The sequence below is a fragment of the Trematomus bernacchii genome, unplaced genomic scaffold, assembly GCF_902827165.1.
Source record: "Trematomus bernacchii unplaced genomic scaffold, fTreBer1.1, whole genome shotgun sequence".
Classification (NCBI taxonomy): Eukaryota; Metazoa; Chordata; class Actinopteri; order Perciformes; family Nototheniidae; genus Trematomus; species Trematomus bernacchii.
The window spans coordinates 1,532,478-1,544,373 of NW_022987731.1; positions in this window are offsets into that span (position 1 = coordinate 1,532,478).

Sequence of the window (11,896 nt, forward strand, 5' to 3'; positions counted from 1 at the left end):
GCATGTACCTGTAAAGTACATCTGATCTGAGGGGAATTTCTTGTGGTTTATTTTTAACTTGTGATGTGTGCCATTTTGTAAAGCACTTTGAGCTACACGTGCTTTATGAAAAGGGCTTTATAAATAAAGCTTTATTATATATTGCAATATATTTAAATTACAAAAGTTGTGAACCTATTCTTGGTTGTCAGCTTCTGTTATGCGCTACCTAGCATAGGAATATGACTAGAGCTGACCACCCACTGGTTGTGTAAACAATCAGTATTTGAAAGTAAAGTTGGACCAAAATATTGGTGGTTCTAAAAAGTCAACAATCCAATAATATTTTTGTATTTTATTTTTCAGGTATTGCATTCTCAGAGTATTGGGCTGCCGCCAACATGTCGGTGGGTACTGATGAAGAAGGATGGTGCAGTCATCACAGCTAACTGCAACTGCAAGGCTGGTTTGGGATCAACATGTACCCATGTTGCATCTCTCCTTTTCTACATAGAAACATCTATACGGATACGTGATGCCTAGACAGTTACCCAGGAAAAGGCGTATTGGCTTCTACCTGGATCAGTGAAGGATGTAACACCTTCCCCTGTTGCTGACATTGACTTTACTTCGGCTAAAACCCGAAGGAATCGTTTAAGCCAAGCAATTGACAGCCTTGGCGATGCAGCTAATTTAACAACAACAACAACACCACTTTTACGTCACTCGAGGGAGATTACAAAAGCGACAGATGCTGAGCAACAGTCTTTCCTGGCATCACTGAAATCTACTGGAAGGAAGTGTGCAATATTGACAATCTCAGCTCCACACAATGCCGATTTTGTCCCAAAAGTGACTTTGTCAACATTTCCTAAGGCGCTTTCTAGTTTAAAAAGTGAGAACTGCCTAGAAATGGACCATAAAGCCCTTACAGAACATTGCCAAGGGATCAATGTAGCTATCACCAAGCCGGAGGCGGATGTCTTTGAGAAGGCCACAAAAACACAGGCCAAATCCAAACTCTGGTATCGATACAGAGCTGGGCGGATTACAGCATCTCGTATGAAGGCAGCATGTTCAACAAGTGCAACTAAACCATCACTTAGCTTGATTAAAGCTATTTCAATCAGGAGAGACGTTGATGTATGAAATACATATTTATTACCGGGACACGTAATATGAATGTATAATGATTGCCACAATTATAACAGGAGAATGGAATGGGGTTTGGCGATTAGGCCCCAGTTTGCAGGATTATCATTCAGGAGGGGAAGAACCGCTCCGAAGAAACCCCCCGGGGTCTAGACACTGGTGGTGGTGATAAGTAGGTGGGACTGGCCTGAAGTGAGAAGGTTTAGCTTGGTCCTGAAGGAGACGGGAGGCGAAAGGGGTGGAGGAGGGTTGCGTATTGTCACCTGAAATGACAGCTGACAGAGGGAAGAGTAATGAGGTGACGTGTAATATGAATGAAGAGCTTGGTCTTCCTGATTGAACTTGCGCTAAGCTTCATTTGTTACCCAGAAGCCACAACATTTAAAACTGCAGCTACTGAATGGGGATGTAATCACGAAAAATCAGCACGTGAAGATTACATTACAATTATGAATCGACATGACGGTTTCATTTGCCAGGACTCTGGGCTCGTGTTATCGCCAACATTTCCATATTTAGGTGCTACTCCAGATGGTGTTGTGTCCTGCAAGTGCTGTGGACAGAAGTACTAATCAATCTGAATGACAGTGTATATATTTATTTGATTGAACATGTTTCTTTTACATCAAATCTATATAAAGAACATGTAAGTGTAACAATCAAAAAAAGTTGTGCACACTAAAATGACACAAAAGCATCATTATTTAAACTGACACTGAAAGGACAAAACCTCAGCTCAAATATCCAAAACTCTAAACACATGTTCAGCTCTCCACCCAATGTGCAATTCAACTTTCCACTTTTTGAAAAGTAAAAGTATAACAACAGTAGCCTATATTTGTGTTTATGCACATATTTTGGAGACTTGAACAATCTTTATTTGCAGAATTCTCGATATCAAACGCCATAAAAGATGAGTGTGCTTGAGCACGATGGTGTGTAGTTGGTTTTACAAAATGTCTTGTACTATAAATGAAGTGTGTGCCATTTGGTGCAAAAGTTTGGTGTTTCTGTAGTTCTGGGTGCAGTGCTTCATTCTGCAGTAGGTGTTTCGCACTTTGTGTGTATGGTTTTGTGAATTGTGTTTAGTGTTTTGAGAAAATAAGCCCTGCTTTAAAAAAAATGTGTTTTAGCTTTGAAAAAAACTGTAATATGGACACAATGTTAATCTATCTCTGTTATGTGAGGTGATCTCTGCAGCGTACAGTTAAAGGAGCATGTACTTGTTTTTCACCCTTTTTCAATGTGTACATTGAAAACCTGTAATAAATATAATACTTTGCCCTTTCAATTGTTTTTTTTCAAAATGTATTTACCCAAGCTTAAATATTCTACCAGTACTATTACAGTGTGCAGTGCAGGTCTGAAACCACATTCAAGCAATTTGGAATGGGTCCAATCTGACAATAGAAAACTTGAGAAAAACATTAATCTTCCATGCATGAAAACAGCTTAAATAATTTTTCAAACATTCCCCTACACAACCAAACCCCAAATCACTGCTCTGATTATCAAGACATTTAATTGACCAAGTACAACATTGACAATAATGTAATAATAATTACAATACAAACATGTAATATTTTTAAATCTGATATGGGTTGATTGGGGTGTAACAGAATGTAAAGGCTCAATCAACGGGTAGTACAGTGTCACACAAATTATTCAGGTCGCAGCACACTTCAGCTATTTTATCCATCAATGTAATCCCATCTACATCTTTAGAAAGTAAAACATCTATAGGAATTGGTCCTCCCAAAATGGTATATCGCTGCCTTACACATCCTATTGTATGACACGCTCAACATGAATTCGCACGTTAGCAATTTTCCTTGTGTCAATAACATCTTTCATTGATAATTGTTTCCGGCCTTTCATGAATGCAGGCACCTTAACCTCAGCACACATGAAACCCACTGAGTCACTTATATTGAAACCTCGGTCTGCCAAAATCAAATCACCAGGCAAAATGTTATCTAAGAAGCCACAATTTTCTGTAATATGCTTATCACTGGACCTGCCACCCCATGCCCTTGAAATGAATGATATAACACCCTGCGGACAGATTCCTATCAGAAATGTTATGATGTTGTGATGTTTGTAGTTTGACCAAGTCTGAGCCTGTGCCATTACATTTGATGGCCTGTCAATGAAAACTTCAAAGCAGTCTATTATAACATCCACTTTAGTACCAAAATGAGTGTGGAAATCCATAGGCATTGTCAGTTGGAGTTCCTCTCGAGATGGCCACTTCAAAAAGGAAACTCATACGTTTGAACATGACGTCGATAATCAAGGTAAACACACGGGATACTGTAGACGTGGATGTGTTGAATTTATAAGCCAGCTCTTGCAGGGGTTGGTTTAATCTTAATTTCATTAGTGTCAGTATAAACTGTTGAAATGTAGACAGTGAACTCTTAGCGTTCACACTGATGTGCAGTTCCACAAGATTGTATACCATCATTAGAATGGCAAAAGTAGGAAGTCCTGTGTAGAACCGCACATGGTCATCATCGCCCTTAAATGTACTCTCTGAAATGGTCAAATCAGTCTGAGTTGCAGTGCCAGTCTCTGGTTCAATCAGTCCTTCTTCTTCCCCAGTGGCTCCCAGGACTGGTGCGGGCTCTTCTATAGATGGTATATCAGATACCATGTTGTAGAGATCAAGTAGTGTGATGGATGACCTTTTTCTGGCGCGTTTATACCTGGCATGTGTAGCAGGGGAAGGTGCTGTAATTTTCTCGTGGCCCAATTTGACAGACGGTGCTCAGTCAGGATGATTTTTGTCAAAAAGTGCCACTGGTTTACCTGCAAATAAATCAGATTGTAGGTCAGTTATATCCTGGGTGAACTGTTCATTAATACACATTTGACCTCTTTTGACAGGCGAAGTCAGACTTTAGATATATTTAAAATGCTGGTGTCAACATTGGAACATGACAAATAATTGAGGAAACCAAAAGCCTCTGAAAAGGTGCCAGGGACTTGTTGAGATACATGTCTTAGTACGTGGGTTATATGTTCATTTTGAATGTTTGTATGTAAAACCCGACACTTACCTGACGTGAAATTATTCCCACAAACGCGAGTATAGTTGTGGTTGGATGGTTTGAGATCCTCCCGTCCGATCCTATTGAGCCATTTTTCCCGGCGACGCTTTGAAAGTTCATGTGTTGCTTCACCCTGGGTTGTTATAACCGCCGGCAGCCTGTAAAATGACTTCGGCCCCCTGTTTCGATCACCTCTGTTGCCGCAGCCAACAATGGCACAGAAGTGAACCATTATATGTCCGGTAAAAAAGGTATGGTACAGGTATGACGTATTACGGTGTCTGTTGTGGTACTCCAGAGCAGGGGTTCCCAACCCCCGGTCCGCGGACCGGTACCGGGCCGCGGAGGTGTTACTGCCGGGCCGCGAAATAGCTGTGAGTTGATCGTAATATTTGCAGAATTATAAATATATACAAATATTTTATCATAATATTTTTTTCAAAAAGTGTTTAATTTTCGCACCTATGCCACCAGTCATATTATTTCATCCAGTAGCTAGTTAATCTTTCACCAGAAAACGGTTGAAAATGGCTTTTATGATGTTCTGAGGGATTCGGCGGCTCAGCCTAAGGTCTCAGCCTCTTGTGCGCACGAGCGCCAGAGTAGCCAAGTAGGAAGAGGAGCGCACAGGAGACAACCGTTTGATTGCAGACTGTTATGTTTATGTGGGGAAATGGTGGTGCATACATTATTTGAGATATATTTCAAACTCAGACTTCATTTTAAGGACATGTCGGCCAGGGGTGTAGAGGGAGCTATTTGTTTAAGCACCGGATTGGCAAAACAGGAGAGTAAACCAGTCTGCCTTGATCTATGAATTAATGTCCGGGACTCTCACGATCTGCTGCCCGCAGCTGTTTTATAGAAGGAAAACCTCCTTCACTTCATGAAATGGCTGCAGCATCAGGAGGCAGCGGGACGTACTCGGTAAAGAGCTGTGCCTTTTTACGCACCGCCTTCGCTAGGTGTTTAACTTAATCAGAACAGTTTAAGAGTGACTGCAGGCTGCTATGTGTTAACCACACACACCTCTACACACATCTCTAAACACATCGAACTGCCCGATTACTCCCCCTTTTATTAGTTTTATGAAGGAGATGTCCAGTCAGTCACCAAGGCGCATGATGTGTGTGTGTATGTGCTCTGCTCAGCTCAGCTCTGTGTGTTCGGTGTGTTTGTGTCTGTCCGACACCGGCATATATGCGGCTGTTCCCAAAATAAATTAGTTTAATCTTAATCTCGATGTAGTGCTAAATGCTGTCGGGAGTGCACCGGAACGAACGACACTATCATAATATCTTCTGAAAACAAATGCCAGTGTCACACACACACACACACACACACACACACACACACACACACACACACACACACACACACACACACACACACACACACACACACACACACACACACACACACACACACACACACACACACACACACACACACACACACACACACCTCCTTCATAATGCGCCTTCTCCTCTCCAGCATTCACTGGATTATCCGTAAATCATACAAACAAAACCAAAACGTTGATTTATCTGTTTTCCCGTTTTGGTTTAAAAACTGAATAACGTCGGTTTTTTGGTTTTCCGAAAAACCAAAAAACAACACTGGTTCTTTTTTAAACTTTGTTAATATGTTTTGGATGCATATTGTTCTCGTATTTGTTCAGGCTGTTACATACAATTAGCCTCTGTTGCTACCTGCTGGTGGTGAGTAAATATTAAAATCAGTTAAAATTGACAACCGGTCCGCGATTTGTTTTTAATGTATCTATCTACTGGTCCTTGGCACAATAAAGGTTGGGAACCCCTGCTCCAGAGTGCATGCGAAGTCCCTCCCCTTCCGGTGGACCTCCATGGGACCTTATTTCGGAAAAAATATGTATTGAAGTCAATGGAGAGAGAAAGATTATCTTTCGATCCCGTTTGAATTGTGCCACGAATTACACATATGATGTTTGTCAATTTAACCTGTTTCACGCCTTCCCCCCGGTACCGGGCGGATAAACGCGTCATTTGCAGGAAACAACGTCTAAGGAATCTTAATATTGAATAAAACTATGAATGTGTTATATCCATGTAACGGGAAGAAACTCAGCTAACTGATCTTTTTAATTTTTTTTTTCAAAAAAAACCCACAATGCTAGCACTCAGCCTCTGAATTAGCCTCGATCGAAAAAACGGGACCGACAAAGGCACATAAACTCACTCAGAACTCCCTTATTACTTATCCTAGATGCACAACCAAACACTATTTTTTGGTGTCCTGGAGACACTGAATCTAACGGTGCCCACCTCAACACTCAGTGATAAACATTCGCGACGCTATCAACGAAAGCGTACATCATCACATGTGGAGCCAAGAAGCTAAACATGTAAATATGGCTCACCTTGGTCAAAAGTGGTCTTCAATGGCATTAAAACGATAAAAAAACGATGCTGCAGTTAATCCATAGGTTCATCCTATGTGTCTGTGCCTTCTTTGAAATTATTTCTGATAATCCATAAGCAATACAACTGCGTTTTAGTTTCCAAACTCCAGAAGGAGACATTCCTCCAGTTTAGTTTCGCTTTCCACACGCGAAGCGGCAACATTTTTTCTTTATAATGTGTGTCTATGTGAGTCTCCTCCTTCGATTCTATTGGCTCTAACGGTCACAAGGGTATGTCAACCAACCAGATCGAGCAAGGGGGGCCAGAGATAGGTCAAATCCACCCAAATGACCCCAGATGGCCCAGTTTTTGGCTAAATCTCTCTAAAAAGGTCAAATTTCACTTGTTTTGCATCAATCTTGATACAGGGTACTTATTATATGTTGTACTTTGGATTCCTAAAGCTTTTAGTCTACTAACCCATCATCCAAGGGTAGTTTTCACTATCTGTAAAAAATAATTTTTGGACGGACACTATAATTTACAGTTTTTTACTATGTAAAATCTGAATTTTCTTTAAAATAAAAAACATTTATATTGATTCTGACACTTCTACATCCAACTCACAGGTTTATCATTACTTTGAGAAAAGATTATTAATTTAACCCTTTTAGAAGGGAAGATATGGTCATTTGTTCTGGGAATGTCATTTTCGAGCCTGAGACCTGAAAAACAGGCTCAGAGTGGAACAGGTTAAAAGATAATTTTGCAAGTCAAAAAAAAAAAAAGTGTCGTAAAACTGTGAAGTAACACATTTGTTGTGTGAAACGCTCAATGAACTAGAAAATGCATTTCCTGCAGAAAATGCGTGCGAATGCTGTAAACTGTGAACATTTGTGGCTGAATTTAGCTGAAAATGCAGAAAAAGCTGAATATGTTATTAGCTGAATGGTAGCTGCTTTTAGCTACAAAAATGCAGAAAAAGTTTAATATTTTAAAGAAATGTAGTGAATTCATTTGTATTAAGAAGAGAAAAGAAAGTAAAAAGGCTTGGGAAAGCAGCAGAATATTTTGACTGCAAACTTTTCGACTAAAACCATACGTCACCAATAATGTATAAAATATGTGGAACCTGTTGAAGTCAGTATGAAGTCTCCATCAGACAGAACATAATAGGCTGAGACAGTCTGTTAAAGTCCAGTCTGTCAGTGTTTGTTTCTGTTCCTGAGCACCGACTCATAACACCCAATCATAACACCTGTGTGTGTGTCCAGAGATCAAAGGTTTCCATGGTGTCTGTTCTGATTAGATTATGTCACTCAGGTGTGTGTGTGGCTCCAATCTGCCCAGCAACACCATGACAACCAACTGCAGCACTGAGTCCCATAAGAATGCATTGAGGAGTATATCTGACAATTTTGCCACCTGTTCAAAAACTATGGCTCCTATAAAAACCAGACCGTGGCATCAGGGAACCCCAATGAACTGACAAAAAGTCCACCTAGCTCCCAATAGACTCCCATGTTAAATTTGACCGGAACTTTCTTCAGAACAGAGAGAAGTCAACTTTAGACAAACTGCTCCCATCTTCACATTTGACACACAAAACCCAAAAAGAAAACATATGTTTTCTTTCTCTGATCACTATTGGGCCAGAACGGTGTGTCCGTTTGATATGATGAAGGCAATTGAGCAGGCCAGACTAATAATGCTCCTGAAATCTTTTGAAATTATTTGAATAGATTGTATATTTTGGCTCTGAGAGCAGTTTTAAAATATTTTTTTCCGAAGATTTTTAAGACCCTCTACACTCTAAGTCAGGGGTGGGCAATTATTTTTTACAAGGGGCCACTTCAGAAACTCGAGCTGTGTTGGGGGGCCGAAGCAAAAATAAGTTGAACTTAATTCTGCTCAATATACCAATACTGAAAAGGTGTTTTACAGTATGTTAAAGATAAGAAATTAATCAGCTTTATACAAAACGAAATGAATGCTTTTGATTTTTGTTTTTCAGTTCATTTTACTTGTTCAGTGAGAAAAATCCAGTCTGTCTTGGGCTTGAACAAGTGCACGGAAATCTGGTTCAATGTCTGAGGTGGATATGCGAAGGACAGCTGAGAGGTGATCATCAGTGATAGAGGATCTGTATCTGGATTTGTTGAACTTCATCACTGAGAATGTCTGTTCACATATGTAGGTAGATCCAAAGAGGACCATCATCTTCTGAGCACGTCTCCTGATGTGTGGAAAGTTCTCCTCTTTCAGGGAAGAGTAAAACTCAGGCAGTGAGACTGACCTAAAGTGCTCTGACAGAAGTGTGTCAGACTGCAGGTCAATGAGTTCAAGCTGAACATCACTGGGTGCATCATCCACATGGCATGTAAATGGGGAAAATATCATGTTCATTTTATTCTCAACTGTTTTGAAGTCTTTAAATCGCCTTGAAAACTCACCATGCAGTGCTTCTAACATGGATGAGTACCTCTGGAGGTGATCAGCTGATGGTGTGGCTTCCTTCAGTGTTGGCAAATGCGTGAGAATGTTGTCCTCCATTTGGCTTGAGAGAAGCTGCAGCTTTCTCATGAAAGCCTTCACTGCACTGTACATGTCATGCACAAAAAGGCCCTTGCCTTGCAGTTTGACATTTAGTTCACTCATTAGTGCAGTCACATCTACAGCAAAACCAAGGTCTGCCATCCAGTCTGCATCTGAAAGCTGTGGGATGTCGTTTCCTTTCTTCACACAGAAGTCTTGAATCTCTTCTCTCAGGTCCCATACTCTTTTCAGCACTTTGCCCAGGCTGAGCCACCTGACAGCTGCATGGTAGGGTATGTCACGATGTTCAGTCTCACTTTCCAAAAGTGCAACAAACTGTCTGTGATTCAATGCTCTTGCCCTGATGAAGTTAACTATTTTAGTTACAACATCAACAACATGGTTAATTTTTAACACTGACTTACACAACACTTCCTGATGTATAATACAATGCAAAAATACCAATTTCTGCTCAGGGTTAATTTCTGTCACTTTATCCTGCATTCTCTTCAATAGTCCAACATTTTTCCCTGTCAGATTTGGACAACCATCCGTTGTCACGCCTGCCAGCTTGTCCCATTTCAGTCCCAACTTTTCCACACATGCATTTACCTCCGTGAACAAATCACTCCCTGTTGTTGTCCCTTTCATTGACTGCATGGCTGCCAGCTCCTCCGTGATTTTGAAGTCTGTAGTTATCCCACGTAGGAAGATGAGTAGCTGGGCAGTGTCACGTACATCGCAGCTCTCATCCAAAGCCAAGGAAAAAAAGTCAAAGTTGACCGCTCTGTTCTGCAGCTGAAGCTCCAGATTTCCCGCGATATCCTCAATTCTCCTCGTAACAGTGCGTCGGGAGAGCGGCACTTTCTCAAATGCCTCCTTTTTCTACGGGCATATTAGTGCGGCAGAGTCCAACAAACACTCCTTAATGAACTCTCCGTCCGAAAACGGTTTACTTTTAAGTAGGGCTGTCAAGTTAACGCGTTAATAACGCGTTAACGCAAAAAACAATTAACACCACTAATTATTTTAACGCGATTAACGCATGTGTATTTTTTGTCCTCGGCCGCCGTAGTTTCAGAGCGCATCGAGTTTAAAATACCATCTACAAGCTGATGCTGACAGCCCCGCTCCTGCTGCCCGCTTGTGGCAGACCACACTTCCACGCTCACTGGCAGGCCCGGACAGGCCATCGGGAGGACCGGGAGGGTGTGTGTATGTGTGGCGCGAGCGAAGCACAACTTACGTGTTGTTGTTAGCATCTGGTGCTAGCTAGCTGAGCTAACGGATATAAGGAGCTGTTTCAATGAAAACAGAGGAGCGACATTTCGCCGACAATTGCGCCGAGCACTTGACTTTATGCAGGTAGCCAGACAGCACACTCAGCACGGATAGTGCGCGCAACACAGCTCATACACACAGGCATATATGCCTTGAGCTGCACATAGCTCCAACACACACACACACACACACACACACACACACACACACACACACACACACACACACACACACACACACACACACACACACACACACACACACACACACACACACACACACACACACACAGTATTGTATGAGAGAGGTTCTAGGTTGAATTGAGGCGAATATTTGTAATGTTCAGAGGTTGTTGTGTTTAATATTCATGAGAATATTTGTCATTGTTCAAATGATAATAAACAAACATATAAAGCATAGTTGTCCACTCATATGTTGATAAGAGTATTAAAAACTTGAAAATTATCCCTCTAAGGTACATTTAGAACAGATAAAAAATGTGCGATTAATTTGCGATTAATCGCGATTAACTATGGACAATCATGCGATTAATCGCGATTAAATATTTTAATCGACTGACAGCCCTACTTTTAAGACATAACTCGTCTTGACAGCTGCATCTCTGGATGTGGAATGTTTTGTGAAAATGTGTTGTTGGCTTTGCAGCTTAGCTAGCAAAGCATCCGACCCCTTTGCCCGCTCTTCCTCAGACAGGTTCTTGTATTTATCTGCGTGTTTGGTAGCATAGTGGCGACTCAAATTGTACTCCTTGAACACAGCGACCTGCGCACCACAAACTAAACACACTCACTTCTGTAAATAAATACTTAGCGGTCCATGTCTTGTTGAAAATGCGGCATTCAGTTTCGATCTTTCTTTTTTTGCCCTTAGCGGACATTTCGAGGACTAGCCGGCCAGCATCACTCGTAGCTGTTCACGGCATGCGAGTTTACGTAAATAAATAAAAAAAACAGCAGCGCCCTTTTCAAAATAAAAGCAACACAGTTAGAAAAGTATTTATGCCATGCAAGCAATACAGCTGTGTTGCTTTTATTTTGAAAAGGTTGCTGTTTTTTTTCATTATGTTATAATTTATGATCAACCTCACACGGGCCGGCCAAGGCCGGCCAACGGGCCGGATGTGGCCCGCGGGCTGTAAAATGCCCACCCCTGCTCTAAGTGATGATGTCATGTACTCTAAAATTTAAAACAGCCTGTACATTTACCAAAACTTAAACGTTGATAAGTCAAAGACCGTAAAAGATATCAAAAATCTGAATAAGAATTGAATAGCTGAAGGTGTTGTGATCATTTGAAAGTTGGAATGAAGTGTCTAGCTGAAAGTATGTGGAAGGAGTAGCATTTGGCGCAAGGTGTAGGAAAAGAGGATTTGAAGGCTCCTCCCATTGACTTCCATGTTAAAAAAAGAGTTTAAAAAGCTGAATATTTCAAAAAGTATAAAATATTTTTAAAAAGTTGAAGGTTTCCCATCGATTCCTGAACAGGCTGAAT